Source organism: Equus quagga, chromosome 5 (genome assembly GCF_021613505.1).
Source record: "Equus quagga isolate Etosha38 chromosome 5, UCLA_HA_Equagga_1.0, whole genome shotgun sequence".
In the NCBI taxonomy this organism is placed as follows: domain Eukaryota; kingdom Metazoa; phylum Chordata; class Mammalia; order Perissodactyla; family Equidae; genus Equus; species Equus quagga.
The window spans coordinates 58,961,034-58,977,933 of NC_060271.1; the positions used below are offsets into that span (position 1 = coordinate 58,961,034).

The 16,900-nt window shown below is 47.9% G+C and overlaps 1 protein-coding gene across 10 annotated transcripts in view; it reads right to left on the bottom strand.

Moving 5' to 3' along the window:
- Window positions 1-15,650, bottom strand: part of INPP4A (inositol polyphosphate-4-phosphatase type I A) — a 132,506-nt gene extending 116,856 nt beyond the window's left edge. For all 10 annotated transcript variants that reach the window (XM_046660891.1, XM_046660890.1, XM_046660886.1 and 7 more), the window contains exon 1: window positions 15,406-15,650. The gene's annotated coding sequence lies outside the window, so the exon portion shown is untranslated. The remainder of the gene's footprint in view (window positions 1-15,405) is intronic.
- Between the last annotated feature and the right edge of the window lie 1,250 nt (window positions 15,651-16,900).

The following is a 16,900-nucleotide window of genomic DNA, read 5'->3' on the forward strand; positions in this document are numbered from 1 at the left end:
TAAGACAATAGAGTTGCTTTTGTCATTTAAAATAATAATATTGATACAAGCAAAACAGAACAGAAAGGTCTGAGAAAGTCTGAAGAAGCTCGTATGTGGGACGAATGGAGTCCCAAACCTGGAAAGGGCCCCTTGAGCCCCTCAGTGAGCTGGCCCTGCCCCTTGACACGTCACCCCCAGTCCTCCCCACACTTCTCTGTTGAAACTCCCCAGCTTGAGCCATCACCCCATCTTGACATGTAACTCACCCACGAACGAAGCCCTGTGATGGCCCCCAAGACCTATGAGAGGAGGAGGCCACGTTTCCTGTGCGCCCCCATGCTACCCGGTTTCTCTTTATCTTTTAGTACCTATGATACCACATTTAAAACCCCGTGTGCACGGAAAAATTATTCTTTCAGGCTGATTAAACTCAGAAAGAAAATAATCCAAGATGACCAAGGCCTAAGGTGAGGCGCCTTCTTCCCAGAGGGACAGAGGCAGCCCGTAGGCTCCACCAGCCGGACGAGAGAGCTTGTGTGCCAAGGACACAGAACACCTCTGCGCAGCGAGGACACAACAGGTGCAGGGGGACTAGCTGATGGGTTTGGTTTCACCCTGAGAACTTACTGGGTTGACAGCTGTGCCATGGGCTCTGGTCTCACCTACCTCTCCTAAGTTAGACTGAACCCCAACCTGACCTCCAGGAAACAGTCTATCTTCCCAAAGAGGCACCGAGGAGTTTTTTTTGTACTTTCAACAATGATGTAATGGGTTGTTCATCCATTCACTCAACAAACGTTGATTATATACCTATTTTGTGCCAGGCACTATGGGATGCTCTGGAGATGCAAAGAAAACTGAGCTATTGTCCCTGTCCTGAAGGACACAAGTCTTACAACACCCCAGATCTGTTATGTCCACTGGGCATGTCCCCAGAGAACAATCTTCACATTTGTGAATGCCACTGTGGGACATGATGTTCCCCGTAAAACACAGTAAAGCAGAATTTAACTTTTTAAGCGATTCCTCCAGATCTTTAAGGAGTTATTGTCAAGGACCTATACCCCAAGGAGAGGGTGAGGGGGCCTTGCACAGGGTGCAGATGAGCCAGCTACTCAGCACTCCACACCCCAGCCCTGCAGCGTGCCCAGAGTAGATTATTTTACTTTGATGCTGTTTCTCCTTTTGGCTGCCCAGCACTCACCCCCTTCCTCCTAACAACAGCTCCCTGCACACCATCAGGGGAACTGTGCCACCCACCCTCTCTCAGCCCACTCAGCTTGGGGGGTGGTCAAGAGACCCAGGCCAGGCAACCAGAGTGCCGAGTTGCCCAGCATCAGCACTTCTGGTTTAGGGGCGAGCACCTGACCCAGGTCCACCCAGTCAGCGTAACTCCTTCTTCTGGGACTGTCCAGATCTGCGCAGTCCACCTCGCCTCACAGTGAGCATCATTCCCCAGGGACAAAGCCCTGCCTGAGCACTACATGATGCTGACCTAGGACCATATTCTGTGCCCCAGGGAGGCTCCAGCCCCTGAATTTCAGGTGTCTCTGGGCCTTAAACTCAGACGTTTCCCCAGCGCCTGCTATGTCCCTGGCAAGCCCCACAGTGGCTACACAAGTGTGCTCGAGAACATCTGCCTTTCCCTCACTTCTCTCCCCTGCCGTCCTCCGTGGATGGTGCCTGCCCCTTTAAGAGTGGAGCTGAGACAGGAAAATCAGAACACTTCCCTCCTGCCAGGGCCTCAGTTTCTGCATTCACACTGCATAGTTAGGGTGTCCCAACAGTCACTGTTCCCTGTGAAAAACACGTGCAGCATCTGGTTCACTGGGGCCAGACACCCCCCGACCCCTGGCCCCGGCCCCCACGGAACAGGAAGGCAAGTCCCAAATGACAGGGACCAGCACGCCCATGAAGGCGGAGGGAAGGGATTTCTACAAAGCTTGGTGGTCACCTCCCTTAAGTAAAATATTTCACTCTCAAACATGAAAAAAAAAATTTTTAACTGAGAAATTGGATAGCAAAACAATGTGGAAGTTAATCACCAGTTCAGGCAGTAAGGATTCACGGTGGGACACAAGGAAAGATGCAGTGTTCACTCACTGCCTGCAGGAGCCACTCCCAGGGCAGAGAAGGGGAGAAAGAGCCATTTCACAACCCTTGCTTTTGTAAAATGTGAGGGTAAACATTTTTAAAGGCTAGGAAAAATTGTTAATACAGATAAGCAAATTTTCATCATTAGTTTTGAAAACATAATCAGAAATATTCTTCTTTCAAATGCAAGAATTCAGGGAGTGTTTCTCTGTAAAGGCTCTTGGATACACGCATGTCTACACCCATAAATCCCAGGGATTCCAGCCAGCCAGGAAGCAAAGCGTGGCTCCTCCAGGGAGCTCCACTTCCTGGGGCTACTGCCTTGTTGGGGGCAGGGGGTGGGCTGTGTGTACACAAAAGGTGTGCATCACATGTGCAAGTGGCAGGTGTAAGTGCACATGTAAATGGAGTGTGCAAGCCCATGACTGGTGTGTGAGCACACGTGAGAGGTGTGACTGGTGGATGTGCGCATGTGCACTGAGCTGAGGTGGAGGGAAGGTGCCGGGAGCAGCTGGCCCGGCCATCTTCACCCAGATGTGCAGCAGACAAATGCTTATGCCCCATGGTTGGCAGGCACGAGGAGGGCCCCAAACTCTCCCATCCATGCCTGTTCCTGGGCCTGACGTCATCACTGACACTTTCTTTTGAGTTTAGGAATTGCTAACACATATATCCTTCTGAAAAGGCACATGCCTCAAAAAGGACACATTCACTTTCATTGACACCTACAGAAAACTGGTTATTAGATCCCTTTCACCCAACAGAGAGCAGGCTCTTGGGATCACCCTTCTGAAAGGCGAAGCAGGATGAGAGGGGAAGAGGCAGGACACACACACAAACAGGCCCAGGGGTAGCCCTTAATCCAGCTGGTGAGGCCAGCCCTCCCCACACTCAGGGGAAGGGGCCCGTCTGTGGTGGGCTCAGGGTGAGGAGGGATGAGCCAGGCCCTGAGACTACAGTGGGAAGAAGCCTGTCTGCTTTCTCCTGGGCCCCTCCAGGCCAGACCCCTCCCCACTCAGGGCATCTCATCCGCGGATGCTCGCCTGGATCTCGCACTTGGCCTGGGATCCTCCCCAGCCAGTCAGCCCTTCCCTCCAGGGCACAACATGAGCCCAGAAACACGAGGGGCCTACTGGTGGGAAGCAGCCCTGGCCCTGAGAATTTAGATAGAAATTCTACCATCTCTATTCTTTAAATGAGAAAAGTAAGACACAAAGGGATCAAGAGACCTCTTTGAGGCTCGAGTATGAAGGCACATGCGGAAGTGAGAGAGGTCACAAGCCCGCCAGTTCTTAGTTAGCTGCCCATGCCTACAGTCTCCCCCGAAAATATCCCCAACATTTTCCCAAGAAGCAAAAAAACTATTCTTCCAAAAAAGATAACTTGCAGGAAAGACACAGCAAGTTGCCTCCAATGTCCATTCTCCTCTTCCTCCTTAGTAATAGGCCCAGGACGCTGACCCTAGTTGGCACGGGGCTGTCTACCTCCCTTGCAGCTAGGTGTAGACAGGGTTCAATTCTTGCCAACAAGATACAAGGACAAAGTCTGATGAGGAGTTCGCAGGAAGTTTACCCTCCTCCAGCCTGGTGTCTGGAAGGCGCAAGAGTTGGCTGCACCTCTAGCTGCCATCCTAGATGTATGCCCCTGGGGGCCTCACTCTCAGGATGGCAGGGCACGAGCTCTGACCACCCACCTCTGGACCCCAGGACATGAAAGAGAAAGAAATGCCCTCTTGACTAAGCCTCTTTTCCTTCAGATTTTTTCTGTTATACACAGCCAAATGTTAACCCTAACAATTCTACCATTCCCCACTTATATCCAACGGTGGAGAATGTCACCATCTTGGAGTGCTGAGAGCTACAAATAAGGAAGGATACTATTCTAGATGTAAGTACATTTACAGTCCCATTTTTCCAGAAAGAGACCTTTAAATAAAGCATTCTCAAATTTACCCTGGGCTCCAGGCTAAGGTGAGCACATTCTTACAAGAAATGATAAGCATAGTTTCATTCTGTTGCAGAATTATTTTATAAAACAGTGCCTCCCTAATCTAATCAACATTTATAATCCTAAAAAAGCTAACCAATCCTATTTCTAGGTCTATCTGGGTAGCAACCTCAAAAAGCCTTAATATACTGAATTCCCGTTTACTATCCCCAACATTTAATAGGTTGGCTTGCATATTCAGTGCAGACAAATCTAGGTTATGAGGTAAAAATAGCCCCTGTTTTTATTCATTACAGTTAGTCCATTAAATAAGGTTCACAGGCTCAGCCATGGGCAGCTAGTTGCCATGACAAACACTGGTACAATCCTTAACAGTTTAAAAACGGCCAACCTGTGGGAATGTAACACTGGTCAGATCCTGTGATGCCCACTTCCAAGAAATAACACAGCGATTACTGCCCTGAAATTTGATCCTATCTCATCTACTCCTGTTTGAAGTGAGTCCATTCCATTACCAGCTTAGAACACTCTGCTAGAAAAGGGGCTGAGGCTGTGCTAGCTGTTGTAAGGAATATGGACCTGCACACCGGACAGATGTGGCCCCGATGCCCTGAGAGCATCAGATCCCAGGCACACACGGGCACACAGCCCAATGGTCAAGCCCCCAGTACAAAAGCCAATGTCATCCAGGTTAGAAACGGATGGAGATAACTTTAAAACCTGGATGCTTCTTAACAACCAAGTCAGTACAGGAGTGGTACTGCTATCAAAGAAGCATCCTTTCTGTCTGAGCCGGTCAACCAACCCGCAAAAGGCCCCTCGCTGCTTCACAATCCATCTGGCTGGCTCTTCTTCTCTCTTCGACCAACAAGGTTAATACCCAGCTTGGTAAAGATATTTGACTAATTAAAGAATGATTAAATAATTAAGTTAACTCAAAATGCAAAGATCTTCCTCCCTCCAATAAAGTTACTGCAAATACCATACACCTCGAAGGCACCTCTAATGATAACCACAAAACATGTGTCTTGGGCAATCGCTGGTAGCATGCCGACAAGTTGGAGGACTATTTGAACTACTGAGTAAGCCAGTTTCTGTTCTCGTGAGCTCTGTAACGTTTCATGGAGAAGGACACGCAAATGAAGAAGGTGAAAGCTTCTGGCAACGGCGGGAGCCCTGAAACACGTCCAGGGTTCTTCCTGAAGGGACAGCACTCATGGAGTTGTCTCCACCTGAAGCGCTTTCTTTTTTTTTCTTTTTAATCAGTTTATGCTTTAACTAATAACTTTAAAGCCATGCACCCTTTATGTAGAAGATCAAGAGTGGCTAATAGGAAATAAAATAACTCAAATATAGAGCAAAAGGAGGTCAAAGAGAGGTAGATGGAAAAGTCAGGGAAGGATGCCATGCTGCAACAAAGAGACAGTCCAAACCTGAACCAGACAACAAATGTGAAAAAATTATCAGGGGGAAATATCAGGGAGTAAAGTGGTCTCCATCAGTCCGTGGGAGAACAACAAGGATCTGGGCTTCAATGTGAAACCTGTAGTTGTTCTGGGGGGCTGTTTGCAAATGGCGCAGGAGGAAGGATGTGGGGACATGACGCAGGATGGAGGAGCCAGGGAAAGGCGCTGGACGCTCCTGGGACCAGGAGGAGTTTGGTAACTTCTCCATGGCCATCTCTGGGGTACTCCAGGGTCTCTGACACTAAGCTGCTTTACTCTAGAAAGCTACTGCTGAATCACTGCAGAGGGAGAGAAAGTGAAAGAGTCAAGAGGCAGGAGTTTGATTTCCAAGGCCACAGACTAAAGCAGCACTTCCCTAACCAGACACTGTGTGTGTGTGTGTGTCTCACCCCAGTGCCGGCTAAATCAAGAACATGCAACACTTTACCCACGCAGCCCACAGGCACGATCACAACTCCACTTCCATGTCGGATTGGGGGCCGAGGGAGGGGGAAAGAAGGGACCCACCTTCACTGGATGAACGAGGAAGGAGGTGAGATTCGGGCATGACTCCACCAAGTTGCCAGCAAGTTGGTGGGCAAAATCCAAACATGCCCTTCTCTTCAACCTGAGGAGACCACTGTCTACCAGCAAGATTTTTCCCTAACGCCGATCCATTCACCCACGTCTCTCTCCTCTTCCAAACCAGAGGAGTAACGACGTCAGGAAGATTCTGGGGTATCTTGACATTTCTTTGCTGATAGCCCAACCTTAATTGGGCTCTGTCAATTATTCCATTTTATCAGCCATTTGATTATCACTCTAAATGTAACGTGATCATTTTGTTTGACATCTGTACACGCAGAACACAGGAAAAGCAATGAATAAGAAATGTGAAAATACTCAACATTCCACCACATACAATCACAAGTTTTTAAGCGCTTTAAAAAAAAGTGTCAGTAGAAGACTTAGCTGGGCCAGTGACTGCCCAACTTAAAGTTTCTGAGCCCAGACCCCTCCCACTTCCCTCTCCCCCTCTACCCACATCCTTCTCTGACCTTTGCTGGCGGTCCCTTGCCTCTCACAACCTCCTTCTTCTGCAATATTTCCCCTCTAAGGTGCCCTGGCCAGGAGTCAGAGATGGGATGTACTTCAGCCTTTAGAGTACATTTTTCAATAGGGGCACCTTGGGAAAACGGAATCATCAAGACTATCAAGTCCAGTGAGGAGACACTGAGTCTCTTGCGAGACGGTAACTTCCCACCTGTGCTGGTCCAGAGCACCACAGTTCACAGACCTCTCTGGCTTATGTTATTTAATCCACACAACCCTCCTTGAGCCGGGCACTTTACCCATGTTACAGATGAGAACGTTGACTCAGGTTCATGTCCAGCACTTTTGCTTCCCACAATCCAACTTACCCCCACCCCCAAAAAACAGACACAGACACCCCAAAGCCATTAATGCATACGCTTTGTGACACAAACCAGACTAACACCTGCACTAAGTAATGCATACCACACCTGTCCCAAAGTCGCCCAAAGGTGACTTAGGAGTTGTCCTATTATAGTTAAGCCACACAGGATTGCAGGGAAGAACCACAAGCAACAATGGCGGATCCAGATACCCCTCTGTCTGTCTGTCTGTCTCTCTCTCTCTCTCTCTCTCTGTAGGCAGACATATATGACCCACCCTATGAGGAGAAGGATGGGTCAAGCATCTGGAGTTAAATTTTAAACTTCTGACAAATCGACACACTCCTTGCCATTGCCACCCCATCTCTCAGAGTGGCCATGATAAGGACCCCCAATATCTTCAGGAAGATCTGGCCCAGGTGGTCAAATACCACAGACAACAAACCAGAGCAAGACCACAAGGTTTGGACCGTTTTCTTGCTGTCCTCGTGGGCTCCGGCTCCATGCCTGCTGGCCCACACTGCTAAAAGGCCTCTCTCACTTTAGATCACTGGTTCTCCACCTACGGCAAGTGACAGGCCCGCGAGGTTCTGACACAGCCACAGGCCTCTCCCCTGGAAAAGTCCCCGGGTGTGTATACATGTCCAGTGTGCCCGTGTGCCCCCTCCTCCCTCTGCTCAACCCTTGGGTTTGACACATCTTTACCAAAACCCACAGTAAGAAACCATCACATTGTGACAATACCCAAACGTATACCACATGCAGATGACTAAGTTTTACCAAAAAATGCTAAGCCTTCCTGTAGGAAATATACTTGTATATTTTCTATTTTATTTCAAAAAAAATGTTAAATGCTTGTTACAACCTCAAATTGATTTCACAAACCACTGCCGTTGGAAAAACACTGTTCTGGACCCTTCAGGCTGTCTCCAACTCAGCAGTTAGCACTGATATGGTAGAGAGTTCAGCGTGAGACTGTTTCTAAACATCATTTTTATGTATCAAGACCCTTAAAACCCTGCAAAGTCAAGAAAATCTAGAAATACCTCAGCTCACTAGTTCCAGGAAAACTCTGGAACAGTGGGCTACTTTGATCTCACAAATTACCCCTTGGAGGTGGCTATTTGACTTCACCCAAACATAAAGCTGGAGCTGTACTTGCCAAAGGGGACAGTAAAGCAGGTCATACGGGGCAAAGCCAGAGAGAACTACAAACTGCCCTTAAAAGTAGTCCCTCAGGCTGTCTCCAGGCCAATTCCTTAAATATCTGCCAAGCCCCGGTAACTGTACTGCTCTCAACGGTTTCTAATTGAGCAAGGAGTAGCAGAGTATGCAAACCCCACACAGCTGAACACACTTCGGGATGGCCTCAGAAGGTGAGTCATAAGGGCCACCCGGCCCAGTGGACCAGAGATGAAACCTGGGGCTGCGGTGTCATCAGTGCTGCTTCCTCTAGCACCGAGTCCTGCAGGGAGGATGCGGGGCACACTCAGAGGAGCTGGAGAGGCTGCAGGCAGTGGGGCTGGGGAACTCAGCTGGGGCACAGGACAGGGGTAGCCAAGCAGAGCAAAGGTGTCCACAGGCTCCTTAAACACTTCCCAGACCCCTCAGTTCACAGTGTGCACTGAGCACCCCACATTCACTTTCCCTTCTCCCTATTCCAGGAACTATCCTCTCTCGATTCAGGAAAAGCCAGCCCCATCTCCAGCTGGGGGGAGTTGGGGGAGAAGGGTCTGGATTAGACTAAGAGAGCAACTCTCAAACTTGCCTGGTATCAGAATCACCTGGAGAGCTGGTTAAAAACCAGCCTGCTGGGCCCCAACCCAGAGATTCTAACTCAGCAGGTCAGGGTGGGGCCTGAGACTGTGGTCCTAGCAAGTCTCAGGTGACATCAATGCTGTCACACGTGGGGGAGCACTCAGGTCAATCAGCACACAGCACTCTCACAGCGTCGAGCTCTTGGTCCAGGGGAGGCCACAGGATCCTCCCTGCTCCCACAGACCAGAGGGAGGACTGGTAGACACTGTGGCCGGGGATGGACAGGAGCAGGGAACATGCAGGTCCACTGACCCTGAGGACCACTCATAATCACGAGGCGGCTGACCCCGGGATGAAACCAGCAGTGATGGCTGGAGAGGGGAGAAGAATCTAGATCCTCATGAAACTGTGAAACTGTTGATAGAGCAGAACTCCACTTCTGTGAGATGATGAATGTCCTTATTGTTTACTTGGCAACCCAAACCACCCCAACTGACACATCCCATAATCCAGGGAGACTCTTGAACTGGGCATCCCTGTGTCCATAGGACCCTCTTCTCCACAAACACCCACCTGCCTAAATGTATTTCCTTCACACTTCCAGAATTTGCACACCTAGGTCATCCTTCTTGAAAACTCTAATTAATGGGTTAGAGAATGCACCATTTGAAATGCAAGCAACACAGGAGAGGGAAGGAAGGGTGCTCCACATCCAAGAGTGAATTAATTTTATCTGACAGTGGCTCTAAGAGCAGCTGTACGGGGGCTATAGTGGAGGCGTGAGGACAGGGAGCAGGAAGGGAGGCAGGGAGTTTTCAGGAGACCTCAGAATCCTGCCTTGTAACTGCAACAGGAGGGCGCCAAGGGGCACTGTGAGGTGGGGAGAATTACTAGGTATCTGAGGGGAGGCTCAGAGAGGGGCCCAGGAAGGGCACTGAGAGGAGCTGAACGCTTTCCTCCTCAAGAGGCACCCTCCCCTCCTTCTGGAGGCCAGAGGACACCCCTCTGTCTTCCTGACTCTATTCCAGAAAATGGACACCTCATCTTTATCACCATAGCATGACCCTCCCCTACTGGACACTTCCTGCTTCCAAGGCCTTCACCCGGTGAACCTCACTGAACAGACTCCATATTGAAAGGCCTGCAGGGTCTCACCTGCCCCAGGTTAGGGGCTGTGGGCAAACACAAGGGCCAGCTGGGCGGGCTGGCAGGCACGTTATAGGGCATGAGCAAGGTGTGTGCAGAGACCACAAGGAGGAGATGAGCGCACAGCTCCTAGGGGCCTTGGTTTCCCATGTCCCAGCCAAGTGATGACAAAAGGGATGGTTAAAAGATTAAACCCACAGAGATAACGCTGCTCTAATTCAAAGTTCCACACTGCCCACACGTGCTCTACAAGCGAACTCATCATAAAGGCTCACCTCCCAGAGTGCTCAGCAGGTACCAGGTGCCATTCCAAGCCTTGACATGCATTAATTCATTTAACCTCCCAACAAGCCTCTGAGGTAACTACTGCCATGAGCCCAGTTTTACAGATAAGAAAACCGAGGCACAGAAAGATTAAGCTACTTGTCCAAAGCCACACAGCTAGTTGGAGGCTCACAGGGAGTTTGGCTCCAGAGTCCACAATAGTTCCAGGAACAAAATAAATAGCCTTGAGAAATGTGTATGCTCAACAAAAAGAGCCGAATACAAAAGTTCCTTACCTATAAATCAAAATACTAAAAACAGAAAGAGTTGATATTGAGGACTCTAGGTAATTATTTTTCATAGTTACATTGATACATAAAGTAAAGCATGTATTTTAAAATCGTGTGAAGGAAGCTATGTGATTTAATGGAAATGGCACTAGATTCAGACAGACCTGGGTCTGAATGCCAGTTCCACCTCTGACAACCCCCCTGGGTGGATGCCTTAACCACGCCTGACCTCAGCTTCCTCCTCCATCCCACAACTCCCCTCCTCACAAGACCTTGCAGAGGATGCATCTGGACACTTGGCCAGCGGCCTGGAATGCAGGGGGTGCTCAGAAAATGTTAGTTTCCTTGTCTTTAGGATGAAAAATGCATCACACTTAAAAGAGACTTCTAAGTCTGCCAAGAATAAATGTCCAAAGTTATAGCAACTTCCACAATCCAGTAAGATAAAGAAAAACAACCTAATAAGAAAAAATGGGCAAAGGATATGAACAGATAATTCAGAGGCTAAAATACAAACTAGCAAGAAAAGGTTTTCAATATTTTTGGTAATTTGTGAAATGTAATTAAAACAATAATGTCTTCTTTATCCATTAATGTGCCAAAAATTAACAAGATGTATACTCTTCAGTGTTGGCCAAGTTAAAGGGATAGACAGTTTCACACACTAATGGAAGGAGTACAAACTGATAAAGCCTCTTGGAAGTGGGGGGCAATTTGGCGAAGCTATTTGTTTAAAATTACTCTCTGGCCCAGAAATTCTACTTCTATGGATGTAGAAGACTGAAATATTTGTGAGTGTAAACAATGACATAAGTCACAGATTTCCCACTATTTTTAGAGCAGAGAATTGAAAACAACCTAGATGCCCATCGATGAAGGATAGTTAAATAAATTACGGTACACCCATACTCTGGAATACATACCCAAAAAAGGCAAACTTTTCATGTCAGTACATATAGGTCTCCAGGACACAGCATTAAATTTAGAAAGCAAATCAGAGAAAATTTCGTATAATGTGTCTACATTTATGCTTACAATGAGAGCATACGTCCACTGAAAAGGCATAGAAGCAACGTCATCTCAGTAGCAATGAGCACACCCAGCACCCAGATCTTGGTTTTTAAATACCATTCTCCACTAAATGGAACTAGGACTCTTTGGAGAAATGGCTGATTGCAGGGCTGGAAAGTACAAGCTGAATCTTGAAGGTTTTGTGCCAGAAAGTAAAGAAGTCCTCAAAGAATGAGAAGGACATGTCAAAAGGACATAAGAGATAGCCTGATGGGGCTCCTGCAGGACCCATGTGGGACAATATAAGCAACAAAGCAAAGAGTGAGAGTAACAGACTATCATCTATATGCATAAAACAGGAAATTCATGAGTGTAGAGAAGCAAATCAAAGAATAAATACGGGAGAAAGAGAAGTTCTTCCTTTCAGTACAGTTCCAACTGGTAAGTGTGGAAAGAAGTATAGAATTAGAAAATCACCACCTGTCAATTATCATAATAGCCCATTCAGGTAAGAATCATCGATGGATTCTAAAACTAGTGGGTGAAGGTATGAGGAGTAACGTATATTTACATAGTCTCAAGTTACCTTACTATGCGACACACGTTAACTACAAAAGGAAAAATGGTAACTTTTCTGGGAGTGAACCTGGCAGACACCGCCTTAATCATGTGATCAAAGTTAACAAGCCCAGCGAACAGACTAACTGACAGCATATGCCGCCCCTGAGGGCACTCACCAACGAGCCTGCAGCATCACTGCTGGGCTACTCCTGCCAAAGGCACATGATGTGAACCAAACCAGGAGGAAAATGCAGGCAACCTCAAGTTGAGGGCCATTATCCAAAAATCAGGCAGAAGTCTTCAAAACGTCGAGGTCATGAAATACAAAGAAAGACTCATAAACTCTTCCAGATTAAAGGAGACTAAAGGGACAGGACAACTTAATGCAACACATAATCTTAGCTATTTTTTTGCTCTAAAGGACATTACTGGGGCTACTGGCAAGAGATCAAATAATCGAGGTGTAGCAACATTTAATTTCCTGATTTTTAATAATTGTACTGTTGTTAAGTAAGAGAATGCCCTTGTTTATTGGAAATACACAAAGTATTTAGAGGTAAAAGGGCATCAAGTCTGCAACTTACCATTAAACAGTTCAGAAAAAGGTAATCACACACACACAAATATGAGAAAAGGATAAGGCAAATGCAGGAAATGTCAACATTTGGAGAATCTGGGTAAAGGGTATCTGGGAATTCTTTGGATTATTCTTGCAGCTTTTCAGTGAATCTGAAAAAATATTAAAAAAATTTAAACAGAGCAAAGAGTGCATATGTAAAGAAATACAGGTAAATTCCTGGGGATTAGGTTCATTATGGCATTTTCCTTAAAAGCACAGAGAGTCAAAATGAAGCAGGCCTGCCCTGGTGTTAATATTGGTCTCCCCTTGGGGCCGGCCCAGTGGTGCAGCGCTTAAGGGCACACATTCTGCCGCCTGGGGTTCGCCGGTTCAGATCCAGGGTGCGGACATGGCACCACTTGGTAAGCCATGCTGTGGCAGGTGTCCCACATATAAAGTAGAGGAAGATGGGCATGGATGTTAGCTCTGGGCCAGTTTTCCCCAGCAAAAAGAGGAGGATTGGCAGCAGTTAGCTCAGGGGTAATCTTCCTCAAAAAAAGAAAAAAACTGGTCTCCCAAGAATACGTTCTCCTCACAGAGCTTTTGTTCCAGGACACTGGAAAAAGCTGCTTTGAAGGTTCTCTCAAGACCAGCTCATTAATCAAGTCCCACAAAAAAAGCAACAACAAAATCAAGCTTTCTTCACTGCAGATTTGTGCTATTTTTTCCTCCAAGAAAGCCAAAGCATCCTGACACCATGAGTAGGTGATGATGCTATGGGGATTCTTCTGGACTATGTAATCCACAAAGGAGTTTTTCATAAGAAACCAGAATAAAATAATTTTGATGCAAAGTCTCCCCTCCACTCTGTCTTACTGGATTCCTGCGATGTTAAAGCCACGAGGTGGGGATCGGTTGGTCCCACCTGCCTTCCCACTCCATTCCTCTGGGGCATTTGCAGATTTGCCTGCCATAGAGAATGCTCCCAGGTAGGCAGGTGGCTGAAGGGACTTGCAGGGTCAGTAGTCCTCTCTGTCATATACATCCCACCTCTCTGGTGCTTCGAAGTTTACAACAACCTTTCGTGTATATTATTTTATTTCATCCTTTTATTAAAGTGACTTTTAAAAAGTATCAATATTCAGTTTAATGGCAATTGGACAAAATATCTAGTTTCCAAAACAATGAAATAAACTACAAAGTCTACCCTGGACTTCGAGTCTAATTGGGAGACAGGACTTGTACCTGAGCAGATAAACACTCTGAGACAGCATAAGCCTAATGAAAAACAGTTAGATAAGTAAATTAGCTAGTACAAATAGTACCACTAATTCCATTGCTGAGCTCAGCAGAAATACAGCCCTCCTTTCTCTGTGAATTTGTCTGGCATCCATTCGTTTAGCCCCTGTCTTCAGGGCAAACCCTCCCAGTAACTTTGGCTTGTTGCTACAGAGGCGCGTCTACGAGACCCCTCAGGGAACAAGGCCTTGTGGGGTTCCATTCACAGCAACGCCACCCCTGCACAGCATCATGGTATTCTGACACCAAACATCCAAGAGAACCACCATGTGACCTTCCCACGTGGGCACCATCATTCACCTTGCTTCAAAGAAACCAATGAACTGAATCGTCCAGGAGCAAACATTTCAGCAAAGAACCCCAAAGACAAAAGCCCTAGCCTAGGTCCAAAGACAAAATCCCTGTTAAGAAAGACTGTTTTCAACCAAAGAAAAATCAGAATTACAGTTATTCTGTGCACATTTACCAATGCCAAGAGCATCAAGATTCCAAAACAAACTCAGCAAAGTAGGTTCTGTTCTCCCCTTTCAGAGATGAGAAAACTGAGAACCAGTGTGAGCAAGTGGCAGATCCAGGATTCACACCCAAGTCAGCCTGTTCTGTCCCCAAACCCACTGGCTTGCCCACTGTCCACACAACCCACTGTGAACAGAGATGAATCAGGCAGAATTTCACTGCAACATTCAAACTGCCACCCCACCCCCTATTCCCTTGGTTTAGATGCCCTAAGGGGCAGGTGACAAATCAAATTCTACTCTTAAGCAGCCTGCCAACATAAAACACTCCATCTCAAAGCAAAAGACAAGAAGATGGGCTTTACAACTGCCTATACTTTTTTCTTACCCAGAGGAATATTTTCATGATCTGTCATTACGGATCAACTCGGGGCAGGAGGAACACATCATTATGTAATGCCAGAGGGCAGGCGACAAGGGGGAGGGAAAGCCAAGCCATCACCGTTCCGTTCGCCCACAGAGACATAAATTTACGCTTGACATTTTGAGTGTTTCAGTCTTCTATGGCCGACACATGCATAATTGGTTTTTCCACAGACGGTCACAGATCTCTGCAAATTTCTCAGGCCTCAATTAATGGAGTAGCAAAGCCAGAAAAAAATATACACAAAAAGCAAAGATGCCAGGAATATCGTCTGGCGCTATGGGCCGGCAGAAAAGGGAAGAGTTGAGAGAATGGAGACCAGATTTCCTACACCGAGATGCACGGGTTTTTTTTAACCCGGTTATGTTTGCAGCCGAAACACAGCGAGGCCTCCACCGTCTGGAGTGCCTACATCCAGCCCCCAAGACGCACCAAGCAGGCGCCAAGACCCGGCCTCTGGGCGCCGCGTCCAGCATCCCGGCTCGCTGCCACCCGTTCCAGCTCTGCACAACCCTCAGCCCGAGCCCGCCCGCGTCTTCGTCTTGCTGGGGGTCGGCCAGGGTCGGACTGTTCCCCAAAGACGCAACCGCAGGTGAACCGCTAGGCTGTGCGATTTCCATGACAACCGCGGGCGCCGTCCCCGTCGGGCGCACCGGGTGTTGGGATGCGCGCCGAGCCCCGCCCCGCCCGGGTGCATCCCGGTCCCTCGCTCCCGCAGCCGCCGCGTCACCCCCGGCCCGGCCCGGCTCACCCACCTGGCGCACCCCGGCCCGCGGCGCCCGCGCCCTGCCGCCCCGCCGTCCTCGGTCCTGCCGGGCCGCGTGCCCGCGCCCCGCCTCAGCCGAGCTGCCGCTTGGTGCCGAAGCCGCGGACTGCGCCCCGGCTCCAGGTGCTGGTCCTCCTGCTCCGGCCCGCGGCGCCCGCCCCGGCCGCGAACCCGCCGCCCGCGCCGCAGCCCCAACCTCGCCACCGCCGCCGCCGCCGCTCCCGCTCCAGAGGCCCCGCGCAGCCCCGCCCCGGCCACGGCCCCTCGCCGCGCATGCGCGCTCCTTGAGCGCCCGCCCCGGGCCCGCCCCCACTCCGTGGCTCCGCCTCCCGGGCTGTCGGGCTGGTGGTGCGGGCTTCCACTCCCGGGCTCCCGCAAGAGCCGACTGTCAGCTCGAGCTCAGTCGTCTGCGCTTTCGCCTATCAGGCAAACTGAGGCTGCTGAGGCCCTGACACACCCCTGGGGAAGAAGGTTCCATGGAAGAGCCGCGACCAGGCCGTTTGTCCCCAGGGTCAGCGCGCTTTCCGTGATGCAAATATACGCAGTCCCTGGGAGACGCTTAGGAAACTGAACGTTCAGCCCAGAAACAAGCCCAGTTAAAGTCGTGCTTTGAAAATACAGATGAGCAAAAAGGAGAGAGAAGCTGCTGACATCCTTCCATACCTAAGCTGGCAGATTGGATAGATATACATTTGTAGACCTTCACCCAATATCAGCTGCTTACGCTTCTCCTCCAAAGTTCTGTTTTTCCATAGGAAAAAAAAAAATACAGTCGTCAGAAGTTTTGGAAGAAATTTTTCACTTTAATATGACTTTAAACCTTAATATTTCTGCTTAAGCAAGGGTAAATACTGGACTGAATATAAACATTTGTCTTGATTACGTTAAATTTTATCAGAAAAAAATTTCTCCTTAAAAATTCTTAAATGAAAACTACTTTAATTCAATATGCCAGAACACTTCTAGGTCAGAGGTCACATCCCTCAGGTATAAAAACAAGCATTTATAATTTGCTTTAAAAAAGAAAAGCTATTAACCTGTTAGAAATGAAAATTAAACAAGAATTCTCTGATCTCATTTAGAATTAGATCTGAACCTCCCCCGTGTCACCAAAAACCAAATGCAGACAATAGTCTGGAATAACAATAAGCAAATATAAAATTATTTTTAAAGTTCAATTTCTGACTTTTTAGTTTATTTATCCTCTGAAAAGTAATTTATTAACGAAACACTTTTTATTATTTCGTCAGATAAATGGAAAGAGATATTGGCAGAACTTTAACCATAGCATAAACTTAACGCCAAGGAAATCAAACAAACTTGTGGAAATGCAAAAATATTTTTATATTTTATTTTCCAAAATTTTAAGATGAACAATATACATGGTGTACCTGAGACAGCCCAAATTTATATCTTTTATCCAGCAAAATTATTGGTTGCGGCCCTGTTCACTCTCAAAAGTGTTCAGACAATACATTTTATGG